At 38.5% G+C, this 24,580-nt stretch overlaps 1 long non-coding RNA gene across 1 annotated transcript in view; it reads right to left on the reverse strand.

Annotated features, from left to right (window-relative positions):
* LOC311439396 overlaps positions 1-24,580 on the reverse strand; it is a 52,072-nt gene that overhangs the window by 26,007 nt on the left and 1,485 nt on the right. The window contains exon 2 of the long non-coding RNA XR_014694702.1: positions 23,281-23,349. This is a non-coding gene — a long non-coding RNA (uncharacterized lncRNA). The remainder of the gene's footprint in view (positions 1-23,280; positions 23,350-24,580) is intronic.

Here is a 24,580-nt window from a genome sequence, read left to right on the forward strand (position 1 = left end):
GCAAAACTGATGGCTGTTACCTACAAAGCACAGTTCAGCTTTCACAAAACTCCCTATCCAGCCAGTTATCCTTTCCCAGAAACTTCTCCCTTCTGGTTTTGTTCTTTGGAAACCTAGGAAGAAAACTCATCAGTTTCTTCTCTGGTGCCACTACTGCAAGATCTATGAGTCATTTAAACCCACTGTATTGTGCAAATGAATCCCCCAAAAGACCACTGTGCAATGCTTGTCTATTGACTTTAAAGCCTAAAGAGTTCTGCTTCACTAATCAGCTCCAGAAACTTCATGCTCCATCACTTGGGAGCCCTTCATGTCTTGTTGAGAGTAAACTCCTAAGAAGCATTAACTGTCTTCTTTGAAGATCTTTTTACAATCAAACTTACAGGTTGGGATGATCAGCCATTCTTGGGAGTGTTCCTAGCAATTCTCCATTCTATCCTACTCACTAGAAAGAAACATTTTATGAGAAAGAAGTAGGAAGAAGCAATAAGGGAATCATTAAGATAAAATGCATGAGGAATCTGAAGCCACTCAGACTTGAGCAATAATGGGACTGCCACAAAAGGCAGTCTACAGCAAATTCCTCTTTTAATTCCTGGCACTTTCTGTTCTGAAATGCCTCTTTTGATGTTTATTTTTGTGATCTCTATGGATTTGGCCAGTTTTCAGGTTGTTAACTTCAAATTTATATTTAACCCGTTTTAAAGTCCATTTCTGCCCATGTAAGATTACCTAGAAATGGTTTCCCAGAAGACAATGCCATAACTCCAAATGTCCTCTCCCCTTCCTCTTTCTTTATCCCCAGCTTTTATTGCTGAGCATGATGCCATATAGTACGGGAGATCCCTTTGGTTAGTCTGGGCCAGCTGTCCTGGCTGTGTGACCTCCCTCCTCCTTAAGCACCCCCAGCCTCCTTGCTGGCAGGGCAGCACAAGAAGCAGAAAAGTCCTTGGCGCTGTGAAAGCACTGCTCTGCAACAACTAAGAGCACCACTGTTATTATCACTATTTTCAAAGATCTAAAGCACAGCATCATATGGGCCTTCACAAAGAAAATTAACTCTATCTTAACCAAAACCATGACTGGCAACCAGTCAGCAATCTAGTGGCAGGTACAGTTCTGTAAACACGAGTCTCATATGCCAGTGAAGTCATTTGTGGAATGAGGGTGTTTATTATTTGCAAGATTAAAACCCCTGAGTTGCAGAATATGAAAAACTCCAGAACAGAACTAGAGGCTTTGAGTCATAACACAAAGTCATGAACCAAAAGAAGCATTCAGATTCTAGGTTTGATGTTTTGTGCTGTTTACACATGAGGAGGTCTATTGCCTAGGAACTGTTGAATCAGACAGATCTCTAAGCTGTCACAATTCAAATGGACAAGGTCAGTAAGAAGATCACCATTGCTATTTTACAGAGTTAAGGCATAAAGATTTTAAATGAGTTCCTGCACATCCTACAAGGTATCTATGTCAGACTTAGGAACTAAAACTGTTGCCCTTAATCGCAAAAACACTTATAAAAGCCTCTCAAATGGCCATCCTTAGAACAAACTTACTGTGTGGTGGTTGACCACAAAAATGTCCATTAAGGTACATGATCAAAGGCTCAATCTACTTCTAACCGCAATAATCTTGCAGGCAGCACAGAACCTTTGCTCAGATGGCCCTTTATGGTTCCTACTCATTCTATCTCATGATGATTTTAACCCACTAATCGCTTTCATTTACATTTTGGTAAAACACATCAACAACTCAACAACTGGTTTACTGTAGCTATTATTCTGCAAGGACTTGAAGTTTCAAGTGAGAATTTCAAATGATAACTAGCAACACAGGATATATAGAGAAGATATCACTAAGTAGCTGTTAAAAGAAATCACCCTGGGATTGACTATCTCTTTGTAGTCCCTAACAATAGGCATCCCACTGTATTGCGTTACATGCAGCACAGAAACTTAAGTTGTGAGAGCAGGAGGGCTGAGAGGTTAGGTGAAGGAAGGCATTTCCTCTGAATGATGAGAGAACGTTACAGCAGTAGAGCAAGACTGTGATAATAATAATCAAAAGTACAGTAAAAGACATGGAGGCAAGCTCAAGAAATATTTACTGTCCAGGAAGAGAGAGGGTTGTTTTTTGCTTGTTTGTTTTTCAGTAGAGCAGAACAAAGAGACTAAATTATAACCTTAGCCCCAAGAGTAATCAAAGAACTAAAGAGGAAAAAAGGAACTTGAGGGGGAGAAAGGAATGAAAATGAAATAAATAGTAATTCATAGAGATCCTCTATCAATTCAGGAAAGATCCGAGGAACTTGGGAAGTAAAATCAGAAGAGAAACAAGTTACAGAAAATAAGAAAAGGCTCAAAACATGATGAGCATTCAAATTAAAAATATTTTTGTTAAAATTATCAGAAGTGTTCACAATGTCAAAATATGAGATTGTGATGGTCACACAAACTGGAATTACAAAAGAGAAATTACTACTGAAAACTTATTTTACACATAAAGATTAATCAAGACAGAATTATTATCACACCATTCAGTTCTTTGGGGATTCAGCCAAAATATTTCCATGTCTAGTCTAGAATTTTACTAGACAAATATGTTTGAAAGTAAAAATAAATAAACAATAAATAAAATAATAAGTAAAAGAAAATAAAACAGGAAAAAATAGAGTTGAAACCGGGGGGGGGGGGGGGGGGGGGGAACATACAAAAGTTAAATTCTCAAGTCACCTACAAAATCTGTGCAAAACTTCTTTCTCATCCAACTAGTTAAGTGCAGCTCAATAACAGCTTAAACTACACCTTTATTCAAAAGTCCTACATGTACACACTGTGTGTGACCCCTTAAGAAAAGCTTTCAAGGAAAAGGTCTATACTAAGTTCCTAGTCACCCCTACATTATAAGTGATATACTAATGGTATATATGGTGTGTGTGTGTGTGTGCATATAAAATGATATACTAATAACAACCATCAATAAGCAGAAATAGTCTTAACAGTTTCTGAAAGGAATGTGGAGAGTTTACTGAAAGACAGTAAAACACTGACAGAATAAATTATGGATTGTAGTGGTCTATAGCCTTTAAGTACTTGAGAGGTATCTCAACACATACTTATATGCACGATATGAAATTAATATCATTTAGGAAGACAGAGACCATATTTAGTAGATACTCACTTACATAAGCATCGGTTCTTTAATTTTTTAATCTATGTTTATGGAGACATGACTCCTAAGGGTACTAGATTCAGACAAAGGTAAAGTCTTGGTAATTAAACTATGGCAAACCCATAGGTTGGTAAAACTATCGCTGCCATGTAGGATTTCAAGTTTACAAATTTCAAATACTACAACCAGTTCTGCACTTTCTTACCACTCACTTTTAATTAATTATTTTTAGAGAAAGCAACTACAAATTGAAAAAAATTCCATAGTCACCATCAGAAGCCATGAAATTACATTTTGTAATTCCAAGAAAAAGCCTTCAAGGCTTTTGGCTCACAACTTTGCTTCTGCACACCCAGAAATGGTGCTAGAGAGTGTCAAAAAGTGTAAGGAAACACATATAAGCAGGGTACATACCTTGGAGCCAAATAATACTTGAAATATCTAATGAGGTGAGATCCCTCCTGAGGGAGGGATCAGACCTCTGGAACAATTAACAACTCCTGAAGAACCCACACCATTTTATTTATTTAACAGAAGATTCCAAAGGTGAAAGGGATGAACACTCCCTCTGGCATTCTTTATGTTATTTATTTTCCACACCATAAAAATGGATCCAATGTAGGTCCCCTCTGGATGCATGTGCAAAAATGATAAAACATCAGTTAACAAGACATAATTGACTAAGAACCAGCTTAAATAAATTCCCTCACACCAACAAAATGAAATTCAACCTTCTCAAACTACTGGCCTCCAGCAAAAGCCTCAGTGAGTACGTACAGCTTACAATATGTCAAGTAAGCTTAAAAAATAAGTTTGTCAGACCAAGAGAGTAAGAAAGAAAATACCAGAACTGAAGACACCTACTTGGAAGGATTAGTGTATGCAGTGGGACCATTACAGAAGGTATTGGGAAGGATATTGAGCTCTTTCATGGTACCTCATAGGACTTGTAGCTGAAATGCCTCAAATGCCTTTGTAACTGAAGCATCTTGAGAGTAACGCATTTTCTATGATGCGTCATAAGTGCTTCTCTGGAAAGGAAATTATCTATCTGGTGCTCATGAGAGTAGGAACATTACTGGAGATGCATCAAGTGGTGGAGCTGCACCCAGGAGAAGAGAATGTCAGCTTGGAGGCTCTGCACTACAGGCAGAACAGTTTCTTGATTTAACTATTTGTGACTTTGAAATTCAAGTGTTTTGACCAAAAGATTACATTTCCCAAAGTTAGCTTTTTCTGACGTGAATGTAACATTTAATTAAACTTTGATTTAAGTTTTTTTAAAAAATACTCTCCCCTTCAGTTTCTACATAATTTTTTCAACCAGTACTTAGAGTACTTATAAAATGGGCAAATGCTTTTGCTTCAGTTCCAGATCCCAGCAGGACTGATACCAAAAATATAGGAAATATCTCCACAGCTAAGAAGTCAATAGTAAAGATGCAGACTTCAAAAGAAATCAATAGGATGACAACACCCCTGCAGAACAGACCTGACTGTTAGAAGTGATACCTCTGTCTGCTGACATACACGGTATTTTTAACACAATGATTTCAGCAACAAGAAATTATGTCTCAAAATCATGACATGAGTTTAAAAACAGGAAGGTTAAAGTGTTCTGTAGTTTTCATTTGATTTTAAATAATAAAGAAAATGTCTCATCGCTTTTTGCTCACAGCTCACATTTCGCTATTCAATGTGAATGAGGATTCAAAATTAACTTCTCTTTTTAATGAAAGCTGAAGTTAGTCAACAATATTTCAGAGGTGATTTCTAAGAAAAATATTGAGATCACGGAAGTTGGCAATACTGAATATCTATTAATTCATTCTTTCCTTTCTTATTTCTGTCCATTAGTGTACAAAATCAGGACATTCAATTGGATAGGATATATAATGTAGTTGTGTTCAAGCTTGAAAACATTTTCATTAGGCAGGTATAATAGCATATGAAGATATTTAACATGTTGTTTATTGTGTAGCAGGTTAGCTTTTTTTAGAACAGGAAGTAAACAGCCCTCATAAGAGCATAGGTTACCTACAAAAAGACCTCTGTAGAGCTGGTCAGCCTGCAGTAAAAGATGTTTGTTTTTAAGCATACTGCAGCATTAGTGGCAAGCACTCCATCATTTGCTTGCTAACAGCTGTTGTATTTACTGCCCTCAAACCTGGAGCACAGCTCTCTGATGGCCTGTTGTAATGCTCAGAGAGAACAATAGAGCAGGAGCTGGTAGGTGTCAACTCGCCTTTGTCTCCTGTGGTTACATCACTACCTAGCACCTATACCCAAATCCTGCACACCAGAACAATAACTGAAAGAACATAGACCATTTCTGATTCCCTGAACTACTGTCTATGGCAAATGAAGTGACAGAGAAATGCTTACAAGAAGGAGAGAGAACTAGAGAGAAATCATGAGAGCCAGTTAGGAGAAACCTCAAAAGGGACTGTAGGGTGCCCTACATGGCCTTAGCTGTAGACTTGTTACAGTGAAAGATGATACCTGATAAAGATAAGCATGTGGCCACAGTTATATACTGCCCTCCTCTCTGTCCCCTCAGCTGGACAAGCAGCCTGGGGCCACAAAAGCTGGGATGGCTCCACTCTGAGCTGGCTATGAGACTTCAGCTTCACCTTTCTAAAACTCAACAGGTAAACCACATTCTGCTTGGTCTTAAAACTTCCATTGACTGTCTAAACTAGATAACCTATTCCAAAATGATAGTAGCCTTGCTTGCTAGACAATTTTCCCTAAATCCTACCCTGGATCTCTGCCGGTAATGCAAACCCACAATTCCTGGTCCTTTCCACAGCAGAGGCACTGGTCAACCTTCTTTGTCTGTGTAAGGTGAAGGCTGTCCTTGTCTTCCCCATGTCACTTCTGAAGTGGAAAAAAAAAACAAAAAAAAAAAAAAAAACACACAAACAAGACCACTCCAGACACCCCACAACCACTGACCTACTGTCAGGGACTACCAGTGCTTGGTTACCCTTACAGAGAACTGTCAGATCCATTGGTTGCACGGGGCAGAGATGTGAATGCTTACTTTAATGCATGGGATGTATTTTCTACTGACCGATTGCTTCCTCAATAAATTAGGCAAACACTTCTCCACTGAAACCAATGACTTATTGAGGAGCCCTTAAAACAGTAAATCTATTCCTATGTCATTTTTCTGGACAGTAATGGTTCTGCTGTAGTCACAGAGAAATATAGAGCTGCCCTTTACATTGATGACATCTTTAAAAGCAGAAGTTACAGTTGCTAAAGCAGCACTTCTGTGGACACAATAAAAAAAAAAAAAATCATTATTCTCAGTCTTCTCAGTTATTATTAACAATGAGGACATCAAACCAGAGCTTGAAAGATGTCAACATTAAGGGGTTCAGCATACTGTGGAGGTCTTTAATGAATAATCCTGCATTTCCTGAGGGATTTAATGTCTAAACATTTTGTGATCCCAAAAAGATGTTAGAGTTCAGGATTCTTGTGTAGACTCTCAGATCCTTCAATATGTATGTCGTCAGACACATCAGAAACTAAAAATATCCAGTAAAATCCCATAGTCTACCAGAAAAAAAAGCACCACCTTGGGCTGTAAGGAAATGCAAGAGGTAACCACCAGAGACAGCTGAAAAAAATCATCTTGTTACCACATCAAACAGGTGAAAAATTGCATTAAACCATCTCAAGGAACATGCTTTCCTCCCTATAACCTTCAAGTTATAGGTTTAAACAACTTAATTCAGTACTGTGAGAGAAGAATAACAGAAAATTTATCCCAAAGGTCCTCTCTTCTCTAATAATTTTCCTGCCTCTTATCTCCCATGATCTTCACTGTTTCCTCTAATAGTTTCCTACCTCTGTATCTGCCTTGGCTCAGGTTGCATAAAGATTTTTCAAAACCTAATAAAGAAATATAGTTTATCACAAGTGCATCGTACACATGTGAAAATACATAAAATTACATTAAATGATGTTAGAATATCATCACGTTTCCTTTGGGGCCCACCTTGCAGACTTTAAGAAGGAGCAACATCCTTTTCTGCCATGCACTGCACAGACATATCAGAAAATACAGGCCCTAAAAGAAAGCCCTAAAAATCCATGGAGACACACAATCTGGCATCTATACCTTCAGGAGATAATTATTTTCCCTTGAAAAAGGCACCAAAGTGTCTTTATATTTGCTAGGAAAAAAAAAAAATATATATATATATATATATATTTCAAGAGTAAAACAATTTTCTATTATTTTTATGGCTAGAAAATAAGCAGACTTTGATTACAGTTGGGTTCTCGTGAGACTCACCAGTCTATTTGATTGACAGAGAAAATTATACCCTTTAATTCCCCTTTCCCTCAGAGACAGAGCATGTAAGAGAGCAAGCAATGGAAATTGAGAGTAAGCATGGAGCACGCTGCGACACCTGAAATGTCCACTCAGTCACGGACCAGTCTCCCTCCAGCATGACCTGAAGGGACTCCCCTCTGGTATTTTTGTTGCCACGCATTCAGCCCAAGCTTGCCAACTGAGGTGACTAATTATGACTTTGATATTAAGCCTGTAGGTGCCTAATGAAATGGAAACTCAGCTGAGGTCACCAGTTCTTTTCACTACCATACAAAGCAAGCAGAAGTTGTTTGAAAACCTCCACCCTTGCTGATTTGAACTGGATTCAAAACAGGACCTGTAGAAAAGATGAAAGGAATCTGAGGCCACTAAGAATCTGCATTTCTGAGAGCCATGATAAATTAACATAAAAGCACTGGTGATTGCTCCTCCATGTGTGTCAATGAGGTCAAATGGGTCAGGATTTAAATGCATTCCTCTTGCACATTTGTACTAAAGTAGGCACAGTTCTCTTTCTTCCAGGTGAAGGTTTCACCAAGCAAATTTTTCTTATTTGGCACTGAGGTGATATACAGTCTGTCTTCAAATTAGAGGCCAGTACCTGAAAGACCTGTTTTAAGGTGGACACGGGTTTTAGTAATTTGAGAGATATGGACCTTCCCCTGAGACGATAACCTTTTAGCTAATATTAGTAGGCATGACGCTGCCTGGTAACAAGAAGAAAACACATAGCTTACTCCATATTATCTCCAGACTCTGGAGTGCAAGAGAATAGACATCAAGCTACTAGTTTTGGGGCATCATGCTATTGAGGGAAGGCAGTAGGCAGGAAACTGAGGCACAGAGACCAAAGGAGAGCTAGAAGTTGAAAATAAGTTTTCTGAATTCAAGGATAATCTGCGCATTGCCTCCTATATTTAAAAGATCCCAGAGGCACAAAACAAATGCACTAAGACAAGTGCTACAGATGTTCAAGACAAATTCAAATATAGAAGCTGTTCTGCTGCTTCCCTCTCTTTCCTTTGAAATTTCATCTGGGTACACTACTACCCTTCTTAAATTCCCATTTGAAATAGTCACCTTCTGTTGTTATGTGTTACCTTTTCTCTTTCTGGACAGTTCTATATTTACCATTATAATACAAGGACAATTCGTGAACCTGGGCTGAATATAACGCTAAGTGGGTCAGCCCTCTTCTCTGCAGTAATTTCAAATATGCTACCTGGTCAATAGAGTGTGATGCTTACAGAGGGTCTGACCCACATTAGCTAGAATGAGTTTTTCATATTCTCAAGCAGTTGTAGCTTCAACAGAACACCCCCAACACACCCAGCAAAACTGATCTTGTGACTTGAGATCTGTGGGGAATAACGTCAGATTTCACATAATACTCAGTAGTTCTGCAGTGAATTTCCATGAAGCAATAGCATCAGATATTTTCAGCAGTTACAAATAACTCTCATTTTGTATCACATGCACAAGATGAAATACATCTGTTTGCACTATGAAGTTAATCTCATCATTAATAATTCCTCTCATATTTATCTTAATGTTGTTAATTACATGGGATTTGCTGGGTATGAATACAAGAGTGTAAGTAATTTGTCTTTTTTCCAAGAATTTCCAGTGCAATTTACTATTAATTACTTGCTACTTAATGCAGTGACCTCCCCCAAAGAATAATTCCAGCATTATTATGGTGTATTAGAACAGTTTCTAAGGCTTCTTACTCTGCATAATATGTTATTATCAAGAATAGTGAGGGGGGCTGGAGGGGAACAGCACCCTACAGCTATTCTTACATTCTAAATGATATGTTAATAGACAGCAAAAATTGGATAATTTAACAAGATAAAGGCTGTCCTTGAACTTCATTTATTAGTGATATATCCTATCTTCATTTTAATGATTTATGAGCATGCTTATACAGCATATTCTCTAGTGTAGGCCTTATCCAGTGCTCATTTGAGGCTTTGGATAGATTCTGTTTGGCTTTAATGTCCTTTTAATAGGAACTTTATGACCTGAGCATTAAAAAGTAACATATTTTGGCCAAAAGCTGTTTGGTATTGCACAGAGCATTTAGCAAATTTCTGGAGAGAATCGTCTAACTCTAATATGGGGCAAGAACAAGTTGTATAAAATAAATAATGCCAAACTTTGAGGTCTTCATAGATTATAGAAGACTGAGGTCTTCAGACATTAGAACGGCTGCATTCTAATAGATGCAACCATTGCAGGATAAAAATCTGGTGCATGTGATCATGACTTGATTCTGCTTAAACCGAATAGAAGGATTAGCAAAGGTAGATTTATAACAAGAATTTCCAAGGATTAATTTTGGGAAATCAAAGCTATGCCAGAATCAAAAAGTAAACTCGAGCACACACAGAGAGCATGGTCTCCTAATGACCCAGGCAGGGGAACTGATAGAAAATAATTCTGGCTCTTTTCTAATCCCCGTGCATGAGTTTCCTTCCCATGGAAATCAGCATGTCATGCATGTCATGTAAGGAGAGACAACACATGTTCAGGATTTAACCCATTTGGATAGGAATCACTGAAATCAAAAGCACTCTATCTGGTCCAAAAACACAGATAAAAAGCATATTGGGAGCTCAATACCTTGCCCTTGGAAAACACACAGAAAATCTTTAACTCAAAGGTGTTCAGCTGTCTTAGAACTGCAGCCAAAGCAACAAGAGCTTTCCAGATGCTTCTTTTTTAATGCTGCCCTCCCTACCCTAAAAGAAAAAGATGCTGATTGAACAGACACTAACACAGGGAATAGCCTATTGTTTCTTTCTCAATCTGTCCATTGAGTCCCAGCTTCAATTGCATCACCAAACCTACCCAGAAAAACTGCAGGCCTGCCAAAAAATGCAGCCAAAAATTAACAAGTTTAAAAAGGAACGCACTGTGGAACAAACGTCTTAGAAACATTGGAAATTAGTGTTTCAGATCCTAGGAGAGGATGCTGAAATGGAAGAAGAAGAACTGGTCAAACAACTGTACTTTTACAGAACTCTATCTATTTGTACAGATCTCTATTGTGTATGAGGATTCAAAAAAAATTTAAATAAATAACAAAACTACTCACATCCAAAAGTGATTATAATACAAGGTAACGACATGTGGCCCATAGACAACTTGTTCCATGAAAGAGAGGAAAGATCTCTGAACTGAAGTAATAAAAAATAAATAAAAAAAAATTGCTAAAATTAGTTAAAATGAGTTTGATATTTGTAAATTGCTCTGATACAGACATCCTGAAATAAAGTCACCATTTCCTCGGAACTTTTCCATTACATTTCATACCATGATTCATAGGAACTTTGAAGAGATGTTGGTGTGGTGCTGAAATCCTACATACGAAGGCCAAAGATTTGAGCTAAAGTGGAATTTCCAACAGTGTCACCACTCTGAAAAGCTGCTGACATTCAGTTGATCTTATGATGTGAAGTTGATTGCTTTTGACTCCATCCATTAAAGGTCACTGGTTTGTATTCTCTCTCTCTCTCACACACACATGCATGCACAAGCACTAATATTTTCTCTTATTGCCTGCATATTTTCTGTGGTATAGAGCAAAACCAGACACCAGCTCAGTATATATCAGAGGATATGACACCATTCCGGAGAAGGATTATGCTGAAACATTGCTATCACTCAACACTTGTAGTATCTCTGTGTATTTGGTGTTCACATATCACGTTTTTCCTTGGGTTCTGCCAAGGAAGTCACTATACATCTTGCATCTTCCAAATACATAAGTCATCCACACTCCGTCAAGCACTTCTCAGAGTTACTTTTCCTATGGAAATGTCTTTCTACCCCATTTTCTAGAAACAACCCTCTCAACCCAAACTGCTAGCATGATGGAATTTTGAATAAGCTTCACTTTAAAAAGTACAGTATGAACTCTGTAATTAAATACGATGGCCAATTAGATTTAAGATAAGAATGAAAGATCACCACTCATATGATGATTTCACAAAGTGGGAAGGTATGACTATTAGAAACACACAGGTTTCAATTAGTCAAGCTCATATTATATTTAATTCTGAATCAGAAATACATATTTTCTTGTAAGCAGTAATGTTCATGATGGATATTATTCACCTCCAAACACATATATTTACTGTTTACCCTTGTGCCTTTTCAGATTTCAGATGCAGCAAAGTAGGATATGTGTGAAATACACACTTCTTTCTGGTGCCACAGGTACCCCCCCAAGTGAGGTGGGTCCTGGTCTCCTGTGGAGTATTTCACCTCTGGAGGATGAAATGGAGATTGCCTTTTTCATCTGCAGGTGGATAATATGTATACATAACGACAGAGACACACACACACACATATATATATACACGAATGAAGACAGGGACCTCTGCTTTTATTTGGCCAGTAGGATTTTTTTTTTTTTTTTTTTTTTTTTTTTGGGGGGGGGGGATAGGGGCAGGAGGGGAAGGAGGGAACTACAGGGTTTAATACCAACAGCACTGAGAGAGCAATAAAATTCGGTTGCATAAATGTAGATGTGTTAAACATGCATAAGGTTGCTAGGTATGATTTTCTTACCTACTGAGACATTCAGTATTCTGGCAGTTGGAAAGGGGGTGGGATGCCCTATGACATCTACACTGTATTTGTTTATGCATCTGAGTCCCCTCTAGTGTAACTATGATGCTAAGTCCCTGGCAACAGGAGAGAAGGAAATCTGTGGTACAGAGATATCCTAAATACACTTCCGTTTTAGCTGTATGAAACCAAGACGTTGAACAGAAAGCAATTATATACCATCCCTTCTAATCAAGGGATCTTAAAGTGCAAAGATCAGATTCAAGTCACATTCAAACAAATCCAGAGGTTTAAAGAAGTCCTTCAGTAAAAGATCCCTGGTCTTTTCTCTCTCTCTGGTCTCAGAGACTACCCAGAACTCAACAATTCCTTGAGTAGGGTATTATTTACATCCAAATATTTGTTCAACACCTCCAGTAGTTTAAACTGGAGTTAGTTCTGGAAATCTGACTCTGTATAGATTAGAGGACTGGAGCACCTGTCATACAAGGACAGGCTGAGAGAAGTGAGCCTGTTTAACCTGGGAAACAGAAAACTGAGTGAAGACCTTATTAATGTACATATACATGTATATCTGAGAGGAGGGTGTTGACAGGATGGAGACTGCCTCTTTTCACTTGTGCCAAGCAACAGGACAAGAGGCAATGGACACAAACCGAAGCACACTAGGTTTTGGCTCAATATGAGGGGGCATTTTACTGTGAGGGTGACAGAACACTGGAACAGGTTGCCCATTGAGGCTGTGGAGACTCCTTCTCTGGAGATAATCAACACCCCTCCGCCCCCCGCAATGCCATTCTGTTCAATGTGCTCTAGGTGATCCTGCTCCCTTCCAACCTTGGCCATTCTGTGACTCCGTGTTTAGTTCTATAAACGTGTCCTTTGGGCCATACACATTTTGTGATTTCAAATATTTTGTCATTGAATATTTCTCTAATAGATAGCAACAATTCCAGGAAGGTATTTCTGGCAAGACCAAAACTTTTATGATTCTCCTAACTGCCAAGGGAACACATTAGAGGACAGAGAGAAGAATGTTAATAGCCAATTTCCAGACTCCTCCAAGAAAATAAAATCCACCATCTTGAAAGCCCTTCCAGTTTTGCCTACAAAATTTTTAAAATACATGTATGGTCTTCTGTGGTCCAACGGTCTACAATTCTTTTCCGATAGTAGAAATGCATTCTTCCTAACTATGGTGTATCCTTTGCTGAAAAAATTTAAAATGCACATTGATGGAAGCCAAGTGAGCCTGAACAAACTCTGAAAGCTCTGCTTTGTGATGAATGCTGTTTGTGATACCTGTAGCTACATCCTCCTCCTAAGTGAATATACGTCACATCACTTCGGATCATTCTTATGGCTTCAAACTATAATGGAAAAATCTAGTTTACAATTAAAATGGAAAGAGCAATTTTGTGACTAAAAATGTTGGAACTATTTCTGTTTACCAGGGGACACACAGGCTTGTAAAGAGTTTTTGCTCAGAAAAAGTAAGCAAGTACAGCTGGCCTATCACAACAAAAGCTAAATCCTATGGATGAAATAGAGGGATCTCTCTTCAGTATTTCTCCTTGCAATATTTTCTACAAATCACTTCTACAAAGTGATTCTAAGTGGTTATTGCCACTTAGTGATTACACATGTGATTAGCCATATATGCAAATTCTGTTATGTGAGCTTGCCTGCTCTTCTAGCACCTCCTGGTCCAGATCCCACGTCCCAGGGCAGAATTCCTGGCTGCATCATCTTAACTTTCATCCAGATTTCAAGGTAGAAACCACAGTCACGAAAGGCTCAGTAAATAATCTGGAACTATGACAGGAGCTGTATTCGGAAATATGCAGCTCTGAATCTGCTGTGGTCAGATCAGGACCTAGGTATGCCTACAAAGCTACCACTAAAGCTGTGGATCCAACATTGCAACACAGAATGCTTACTGTCAGACTATTTGCAAACATCAGGCTCATTATGCTTTTTTCCCTTATACCTGAGTTGAGCAACAGTCACGCTGTCCTTTTTTTATTGAGAGGCTCAAGCAACTTGTCAAAGACCACCCAGGAATTCCCCTCATGCCTTTATGTCTGTCTGCATTGTATTTCCTTTGGTCTTTAAGTCTCGTTATTATTTACCATTATTCATTCGGTTTTCTCTTGAATGTATATAACTTTCCTCTAGGAAAAAAATTGCTTTCTAGCTTATTTCTGCCAACTCTCAGTTCTTTGTTGTTCCAACAGTCATATCTGTTCTGTACCTCTAGTTTTGATTAGTTCCATCATGTAGTCTAAATTTCCTTTTTGACTTGCTCTGGAGACTTCTGATTATTTAAATAAACTCCCCTGGAATCAGCCCCTATTACTGACTAATGTGAACAGGGCCTTTTCCTTTACTAGTGCTTTGTTACTTCATGGATTTTGAAGTTAGTTAGGACTATGGTTTGAAATTTTCAAAGCTGTGTTCTTTTTGATGTAGCAAGGGCAGACAAGACCAGTTGCTGAAGTATAAGTCTGTGAAAGTTGGGTGTCCGATCAACAGAGGGTAGTTATTTTCAGACAGAAAGTCACTGACCAATACAGAGCCAGAGCTCTGCTCACCACCCATCAATATAGTGGGTACAAATGAAGAGGAAAATATTACCTGAAAATCAGATTTGAGCAATATGGAAGGAGTTAGATTCCTTTTCAAATATGTTTTTCCAACTAATACTCTTGCGTGGCTTAAAATTATCCTGACAGAAAAACAATTGAGGCAGCTTTTAAACTAATGATACAATCCCATGGATAATTTCCCCTAAATAGCTCAGAGATGTGACTGAATGAATCATATATCATCGCAGGAAGCAATTTCCCTCAATGAGTTCTACCTGCTGGATATCACAATGCATTACAGATTGAGTAAAAGCTTTCATCTGAAATCAGATTCAAACTGGCTTTGGAGCAAAACTTAAACCCCGAGGGTTAGAGAGCTATGAATATATTTAACACTTCCCTGCAAGTTGTAGGTTCCACATGTCCCTCCCTACACTGGGCAACATACTTAGTGAAGTATTCCCACGATCTACATACTTTGGGCCTGTCTTCACAGGCATTATTCACCTTAATAGGTTTTGCTGTTCCTCAGTATGTTGCCCAGCATCTCCCACAGTTTTATTTTAACTCCTCAGGTTGCCACAAACTCAGGTTGCCATGTTTTTTAACAATGAATATTTGCCCTGTCTTACATAGAAAGTTTTGAGGAACTGAGACAACATGGAAAACACATGATCCTTTTGGAGACAAATATGAAGACATCCTAGGAACAGAAGCTAAAGTATGATGTTCCATGTAACTTAATTACATCTGCAGTAAGGATCTGATTCAGAGCTTTCCAAATCCAGGAGAAAGTTCCTGCTGATTTCAGCTAGATCTGGAGCAGGTTCTGCATTGGAAGTCAGTGTAGCACAACTGATAGAGAATCCAGATTAAAAAGAATTACAGGAAAACACAAAATAGACTTTGACTAGTTTACGTCTAGTGTGATGTCTGTACTTTCAGACGTTGAGATGTGTTGCTACCTGCATGGATCTACCTTAAGGACCGAACTCCCATCATAAAACTGATGATCTTTGCACCCTCATGTGCTGAGAAGATGGAAAACTTGGTTCTGACTACTTAAAGACAGCAAAATACAAACTATTGATTGTGCCAATAATTTTATAAACACAATATTGCCAGTGTTCTTAAAATATCCTCTCTCGTATGCAAATCCTATGCTGAATGTCTCGGGGAAGAATTCTTCACTAATGGGTCGAAGGTCCATCTCAAAGTCATGGGAGAATTGTTTCACTACAGCAAACTTCTTATTGAAGAAATACATACTTATTTCCACTCTAAGGGCAACATATACTTAATTGTGCAGGTCCATATTCTTTCTATTGTTTGAAGAACTCCCATAGGGTTTGGTAATAAAATGTCATTTTCCTTATACTTTACATGTACAGATGTTTGTACAAAAATTTTTGACTATTTCCAGATTAAAAAAAGGGGTGTCATTAAAACATAAGTATGTTCTTCTGTCCCAGTTCTAATCCATTTCATATTGTTAAAAGTTTCTAGATTGTCCTCGCTGCACTCTAATAGCTAACAAAACAGTAATAAGACACTGTGCTTCTATAGATTGAAATAGAAATAAAAACTCAGGAGGGCAAGGACGAAAGATAAATACATTAGATCTTTTTCTGGCAGAAGGTAAAATCAGGGGCCTGAGACAACTGAGCCCAAGGTCCTGTAAATGCACCTTTCATATCGTGCTTTTCAACACCTATGATAGAAAAGCAACACAAGCAAGTTTGCATCTTGGATGGCCTGCAAGCTTTCCTCCTGGCCATTCTGTTCAAGCCACAAATAAGCAGTAATTTATGTTTTGAGGACTAGCCCCAGTGAATAGAAACATAAAAACAATTCCTAGCCATTTGTTTGTATATTTTTTTCTTCCTAAGGTTAGCATTTATTTTAGATGACACTTTTTTTCCCCCCTTGCCCAGGACAGGATATTTTCTCTATGTCTTTTATCAAACTGACAGGTGATATTGCTTTAAATTGGGCACATCGTCAACAGAAGCTCTCTCATTTCAGACCTGAGGCATCAGTTGGGTGGATGAGAACTCATTTCGCCCTATATTTACTAAATGCAGATTGGGGCTTCAGCAGCAGGGAGAGCAGGAAAAGGGGAAAAGGATGCCCTGGGTGATGATGGGAATGAATGAGAGAGGACAGTGATAGAACAATACAGCATGAAGCAGGCAGGAATTTATCATGGAGTGATTAGATGACATCCATCTTCTTGTCTATAAACCATTCCCAAAAGCATAGCTTTTGAATCCATTTTGTTCCCTGTCATGACTCCTTCTCCATCAACAGCAGGAAAGGTGACAGAAGGTTAAGAGGATGTTCCTGGTGGGTTTTAGTGCACTGCAGATGTAGCTAAAACTGTTACAAATCAGAGATGAAATCCAATTTCACAGTGAAACCCTGGACTCCCCTGTTTCTCTGGCTTACAGACTCCAGCCTGGGGACAAGAAGGAAAAAGATTCAGGAAGAAGGGAGATTGCTTGGCTGCTGTGATGGCCCACCTGGTTATTCCTCAGCATCTGCAAGATCCTGAGAGCACATTACACAGAAAAAAAAAAAAAAAAAAAAAAAAAAAAAAAAAAAGATATAAAAAGCTGTTATTAGGGCTACACTGAAAGTGAGAAAAGTTCTGGACAGTGTAAATAATATATATATTTGCTAAGCTGGAAATACATAACAACCATTTGGAAAATAGCTTCTCAGAAAGCATTGTGTTTGTCACAGTGATGTATGAACAGTTATTAACTCTGAAATTCAAACACTTGAGTCTAATATTTGACATAATAAGTATGTACCTGAGGAACACCAGAGAGGCTGGATTTCATCTACATTGACTTTTACAAACCCTGCTCTGTCTCTGCAAGACTCTGTCTTGGCTCCACCACAACAGGGAACCTGCAGCGCCACAGGGCAGCACCCAGAGACGCAGCTTCAAGACCCCACTCTGGACTAAGAAAACAAGGATCTCTTGCACCCCATGCCTTCATCAGCACCTAGATGTGCCTCTCAGTCATCTCTTGAACACAGACAAATTCAAACACATCATCTACTGCTAATCATTTTTATTTATTTATTTATTTTAACCTGGACCTCTACCTAGAGGAGAAAGAGGCCTGGTTCACACAAATATATATGAGACTATGGAGGTAACATATACTCATAACTTACAAAATAATTTTGTAAATTCTGCTAGCCAATATGTACATAGATGCAACATCTTTAAGGGACTTGCTTTTAAGCATGCTTCTCGTGATTGATTCTAAGAAGTTTACAACTTTAAGTCACACCATGAAACTACACAACCTTTGATATCCTTGTGTGAAGTTCAACCAATTACTACCTATACTCACAACATTTAAGCTTCACACTGAAATTATGTATGCGAGCAGACTACAGATGCTGAACAGGCAGGGAATTCTGCTGTCTCCACACATGATCTCCTGCTGCTAGAGCACCAATTAGCCAGAAGGAGGTAGGATGCTTCATTGTCAGAGAAAAAATGGGAGTGGAATTCAAGCACAGCAACTGTTGCTGAAAGTAAAGGGGGGAGAACGAGGAGACCTGCCCTTGTTTTGTTTTATAGAAGTGATAAAGTAGCATATGTGACAACACACTGCTGGAAACTAGAGACAGATGATCCAAATTCATGCCAAAATCATCTTAGTGTTGCTCTCTCCCCCTCCTTCCCTCCTTCTATCTCTAACTGAATAAAAATCACCTGGTTCTGAAGACAGCCAGGACTGCATATGATTTAGACAGGCTAAGTTTGCTTTTTTCTTTGCCTAGTGATCTCAATATTTTCTACACTCATTACGTTATTTATGGTGACTGGTACCTATCTCAGGAAGGACTTTATGATTCACACTTTCAGAAAAGCAGCCAGGAGTCAACCCTGTGAGAAAGTTATTTAGAAACTTTTCTGATGTACCCATGACTGTGGAAGGACAGTTAACAGCCTAAAGCATCGTGGCTTGCCCACACAGAGCTGCAATTCACAAATGTCTTGTTCTGCAGTCCATCAACGAAATATTTAAATCTCCTTCCTTTTCATAGTCCCTGCCCAAAGCCCCCTCAGTAAAGAGTGAAGCCATAGAGCATCCCATCCATCAACCAAACAGTTCTGCATGCTCCCTGGGAGGTTTAGAAGGGTATAGAAGAAATAAGTAAAATAAGTACTTGTTCACACAAAACAAAAGAAGTCAGTGGCCATAAAAAAGGGCCAGCAAAAGAAGCATAGCTGGGATTAGCCCTTCAGTACTTATCACACCTGCTGTCATGTTCTCACATTAGTCCTATTCTGCCCCAACTCAGAGCTGTTTTACCCAGGTACAATTCTACCAAATTTAGGACACTTCTGCCAAGAATCTCCACCTGAAAGAGCCTAGTGTTGGTGTGTGGTACACAATGCATATAAGGACTTAATAATAACATCCTATTGTGTGCCTCTCCAAATGCTAAAAATGAATTTAAGTCATATGGTGAGATTTTTTTTTGCATTCATCAACTGTTAGACTTTCCGTACACAGCTTTCTGATGATGGATGCCACTAAAATTGGGAAGCATATGAATGCGGGAAGGAGTCTGTCACCTGCCTTCTTAGCTGGATAGCCTACACCTGCCAGGAACACTAAAAGACACTCAGTCTCTATCTCAAGAAAAGAACCAAGTTTTCCAAAGCTTTGCTTTAAGTTGAGTAAATTATTTCACCTAAAATACTGTGATTATGTTTAGATTTTTTCACCTGAAGGTGAGCCAGAAAATCCATTAGGGGTTCACAGCAATTAATTGATAAGACAGCTGAAAGACAGTTTCCTAAAACTGTCTGAATTTAGAAAAAGATCATGGGAACAAGGAAGGCTCTCCTGCTGTGAGAGATCTGTTATATTCTCAAATCCTGTGCCACATCAACACCTAGAAAATTTAAGCACATACAGCATAAGGGATAGCAAAAGAATTCAGGTAGAGGAGATGTCTAGTGTTTTAGTAGTGATTATAAATAATTGAAATATCATGACAGGCAGAGAGAGAATGTCACATTACAAAAAGAAAAAAAAAATATATCAACCCAGAAAACTAAAAAGCAAATCCTGGATGCCACAGAAACCCAGCAATGTGAAGGACACAAATGGAATAATCAGCACTACGTCATCAAATATTTAAAATGGCAAAACAAAAATAGTACATCTAATTCAAAACCCAGAATTATCCTGTTACGCATAGGAGAGGCATGGATGGTATGATGGTATACTCAATGCAGGAGCATTGCAGGGCACACAGCACAGTTCAACCCCACTCCTACAGAAAGCCATCACTTATTTTCTTGTCAGATGCTTTTCTTTTTCCAGGTCTGGGAAAGGTGTGCTCAGAAATAAGAAAGGTGAGTAAAGACAGGAAAAACAAATGTGATTCCTACCCAGATTACAAGATATCCCACACACTGAACTTGGACTACATTTGCCATCCCTGAACTCTGAGTGAAGTTCTACTTTGATCACGTAGCAGCACTACACAAACTAGTGGTTATCCCACTGGCTTCTTTTAGACAAGGATGCCTGAATTTTAACAGAAGTCTGTGAAGAAACTGAGGGTCTTCAATGGTAAGAAGGAAACAAAGGCATGACCACAGGTTAGAGCATGCGATCTACTGAGGAGCTGGACAGGAGACATAATAAAGGACACCTCTTCCAGAGTGGCTTGTGCTCTGATGAGACTGAGCTGTTTAAGACAGAGAGAGGATTCTTTGCAAGAGATTTTAAGAGGAAAACATATGCTCTTATAATAGTTCATCCTAAAAAAGGCCACTTGGTTACTCCGAGTGAGATAACAGCCGCAAAAGAATCTGCCCCTTTTTATTTTTCTTTGCTCAGTTCTCATTTCCCGCATTCAGTTTGTCCCACACTGAATACCATCATCTCCCACCACACCAACACAGAGCCTGAGCTCTCCAAGCAAGAACCCATCTGTTCTGGCCAGATGAAACCTATTCATATGAAGTCTGGATTTCTTCTGTAACGGCTAAGAATCAGACATGTTTATTAAGATTGCCTCAGAGTTAAAACAACTCATTGTTATCAAATTCATCAACACCCACTTCCTTCCTCCTCTTGCCATGTTTAGGATGCTCTTACAAAATGCCAAGGAAAAATAGTTCCTCAGTTACAATGTTTCTAGTTCAGAATGTGGAGGATTTGGTAACAATAAGTTTTAACATAGCGTTCCAAAAGGAATTTACATATGCATTCCTGTAACAAGCCAGATAATTTTCCATTCAGTGAACAGCTGCACTACATGCTATTTTACAGGGATTGAACTTTTAAACCAATGCATTTCTACAGAAGCTGAGAAAGGCATAGTCGGGAAGACACCATCTAATGAGCACAAGCCCATTAATGATGCTCATCCTCAGGATAGATACAATAGGAGATATCTAAATTGGTGCTACTTTTTGTCCATGACAATTGCGCAATGCTGCTTGACACCAGCTGAGGATCTGATCCTGTTAACCTTCATTGACTCAGACACACATTTCCCAAAGCACTAGCTTAGCAGAGAAATTAAATGCAGTTAGGATTGGAGGAGGAAGATTTAGCTCTTGTGGGAAGGGAGGGCAAAGGGAAACTACAGGCTGCATTTCTGCTCATCTCTGGAATGACACCAGAGTGGCTTTGCTGCAGGGTATTCTTCACGCACACAGAGGACAAATACAAGCTAACCTTAATCACGTATCTGCACCACACACTTTTGCAAATTTGTTGGTCTTTGTCATCTCCTAAACATAGTTACAGTGTGACCCTGGCATCTCCCAAATAGAAAAAAACTCATAGACCCACTGTCTCACTCAGCAGATATCTCCCTGATACTATACAGTCCTCTGGGTGGCAACTCTGCCATTCTGTAGGGACCTATTCGCTAAAGAGATAACTCTAATAGTTGGCATCTCACAATCCAAGTAGAAAGCACCTGGAGTTCACAAAGATGACCAAATGGACTAACTGAAAGCAGGTTTATACCTTATTATTAAATAAAAATAAAATAAAAAGATTAAAAAAAAATAAGACCAATAAAACATATTCAACCCTTGCTTATAACTTTGATCAACTTTTAAACTTTTAGAGGGCAGAAATCCATAGGGTAGAGACATAGGTCACCTTTGGACCCAAGCCACATCCACTGTCATCTGTGCACCCCATTCTACATGCTACATGAGTTTCAAATAATGAAATTAAACTCCATATCTTTGTCCAAGCACATCCATAGGATCTCTCTTCCACCAGGAAGCACCTGCAACACGAGGCTGAAGTTTCTATCATGACTCCAGAGAACTTGGAAGACAGAAGAGACCAGGCACACAAAGGTGCAAGAGAGAAGAAGGGGTGGTGGGGGTAGTTACAGACATGTTTGCTCTGCATCATGCACAAGAGGCATGACTAGGAAAAGATCTTAGGAGATCACTAGGCCATATAAACACACACACACTACTATTTAACTGCCATAACTTACAAAGGGTATTGGTCTCAAGGCTCCTGTTTCAGGATTTCCAACGCGACATTCATAGACTTCTAATATTTATTTAGTTGAGGGTTACATAAACTAAAAGGAAATATTGTGGCATATCCACACAGACTGTGGCAGCCACATTACAGCTTCCTAGGACACAGAGCTGCAAAAAAATTCTGACGGCAGGTAATCAAAGGTGGTCTTAAATTAATTGATTGACCTATTGTGAAAGTTCCTATCTCAGCAAGGTAAACTAGTGTAGAAACCACAGTTGCTTCCACTGTAAATGCTTTCTTAGGCTTTTTTTTTTTTTCCTCCTTACACCACAGTAAGAAGAGATGTGTGGGTGTTAAGTTTTAATAAAAGGTATGTCTCAGAATCAGTTTATCTAAGGAACAAGGCCTTTTCTAATTTTAGCATCAGTCTGTAAGCAAATAGCCCCAGTTTAATAAATCTATTTTATTATGATGGGATTCTTTTTTCCTTTCCAGTCTTGTTTGTGCATGAGGGAGAAACAGCAATAAAAACCCACGTTCCACAAAAAGGAAATATGTTCATAATGTTAGTTAACAACCTAGAAAAATGTTTTCCCTTGTTGTGAAGAACATACCCGTCTGCATTGTAATCAGAGAAGAAGAAAAAAAAAAATACTGTGGACCAGAGCTCCTTTGCCTCCTGAAGCTGATTTAGGTTTCCCTCTTTTTGAAAACAATAAACATAAACCAAATGTTTCTAATACCTGCCAATGCAGTCATGTCACCCTACAGACTGTCATTAGGATTCCAACAACAATAACTTCTCTCTTAGCAAAATTATCCTGGTGATTTTCAATATGAAAATCCAAAGCAAAAGTCAATGCAAGGAGTGGTGTTGCTCTCCTCTTGCTGGGTTGTAAGTTTTTAAGTGCAATCTGTTGTCTGTGCAAGTAATCAAAGGCCAAAGGAACACTCACAAAATTCAGGTCCCATAAAGTCATTAGCAGGGGAACATTACAGAGGTTTACTCCACTAGCTGAGAATAACGTTCTTTAACTCACCGTTGATGCTTAGGATTTTCAAGATAACTTACTGTCCAAGAGGAAAGTTTCAAGCATAGGCATTATTCCTTTTGCCCTGGTAGAACAGGCATCTACATGTCCTAAAACAAAAGAAAAAAAAAAAAAAAAAAAAGCAAGTTCATGTATATATAATCTCAGCAAAATAATTACCTCCAATAGCAACAGATATGTTTCTAATCACCCAAGAATTTCATGAAACTGGAAAAAATCACTTGAAGTACAGAGATAAGTAGAGTCACCAGAGTTATTCCATTTCATATATTATAGCGTACTTCCTTGGTATGGAACATTAACATTTTATAGCTACTTAGAGTTGTATTTAGAGCATACATGAGTACATATTTTGCTGGATTCAGGTACCTGCATCTATGCTTAAGAGAATAATGAATGATTCAGACTACTTACTATCCAGAGACTTCCAGATCTTGCCTCATATGTAAGGAATAAAAATCACACAGCAAAGTCTAAGACTGATACCTTACTGTTTTTCTCAAAAAAAAAAAAAAAAAAAAAAAAAAAAAAGCAGAATAGCTGGTAGAAACAACAAGAAAACACTCCAAAACACAGCTAGGAACAGCTGAGGAAAGTCAGGGAGAGAATTAGTAGACTCAGACTCTTGAAATGGGCATCAGCTGAAGAAGATTCTTCCTTATTAACCACTTTTCATGACGAAAATCTTTCCTGCATCCCACAGCTTTTGGTGTAAGCTAATAGCATTACTGCCAAAGTTCTGTTGGACCCAAAACATTGTATTTAAGCTGCATTGTTCATGTTCCAAGCATGATCAAATTTTAGATTCTATCTTGACTCTGCTTTCTATCCTCGTTGCTTTCTTTTGATATTCCCCCCTATTTGCAGAATATGAAGATAGGAGTGATTTATTGAATTCTAAACTTAAAATTGCAGAGTGTCTGAAGGCCACCAAGACATTATCATAACGTGAGGGAAACTTACCCAAAAACATATACCCGTGAATAACAATTATGAAACAACTAAGAGAGCCCAAGCCATTCCCTAGTAAATGAAAATAAGCTCTTTTTTTCGGTTGAAAGGAACAGGCAAGGAGTATCAGCTGTGAAAAGGACTATGCTATTTAGGAGAAAGGTGCTAAATTAGGTCATGGTCCAACCTCAAGAGAAAAAAAAAAAAAACAGTGAGAAGTTTTAAAACGTTTTTTTCTTTTAATACTTCAATGATATGAGACCTTCAAATTCATTCATTAGGTACACAGGGGTTTTGGTGGTTGCCTGTGCCTTGCAAATAACCACACACCCCTTCCAGAAAGCTCTGGTCTCAGTGGATATGTCTTCA

Source organism: Aythya ferina, assembly GCF_964211825.1.
Source record: "Aythya ferina genome assembly, chromosome: 7".
Taxonomy (NCBI): Eukaryota; Metazoa; Chordata; class Aves; order Anseriformes; family Anatidae; genus Aythya; species Aythya ferina.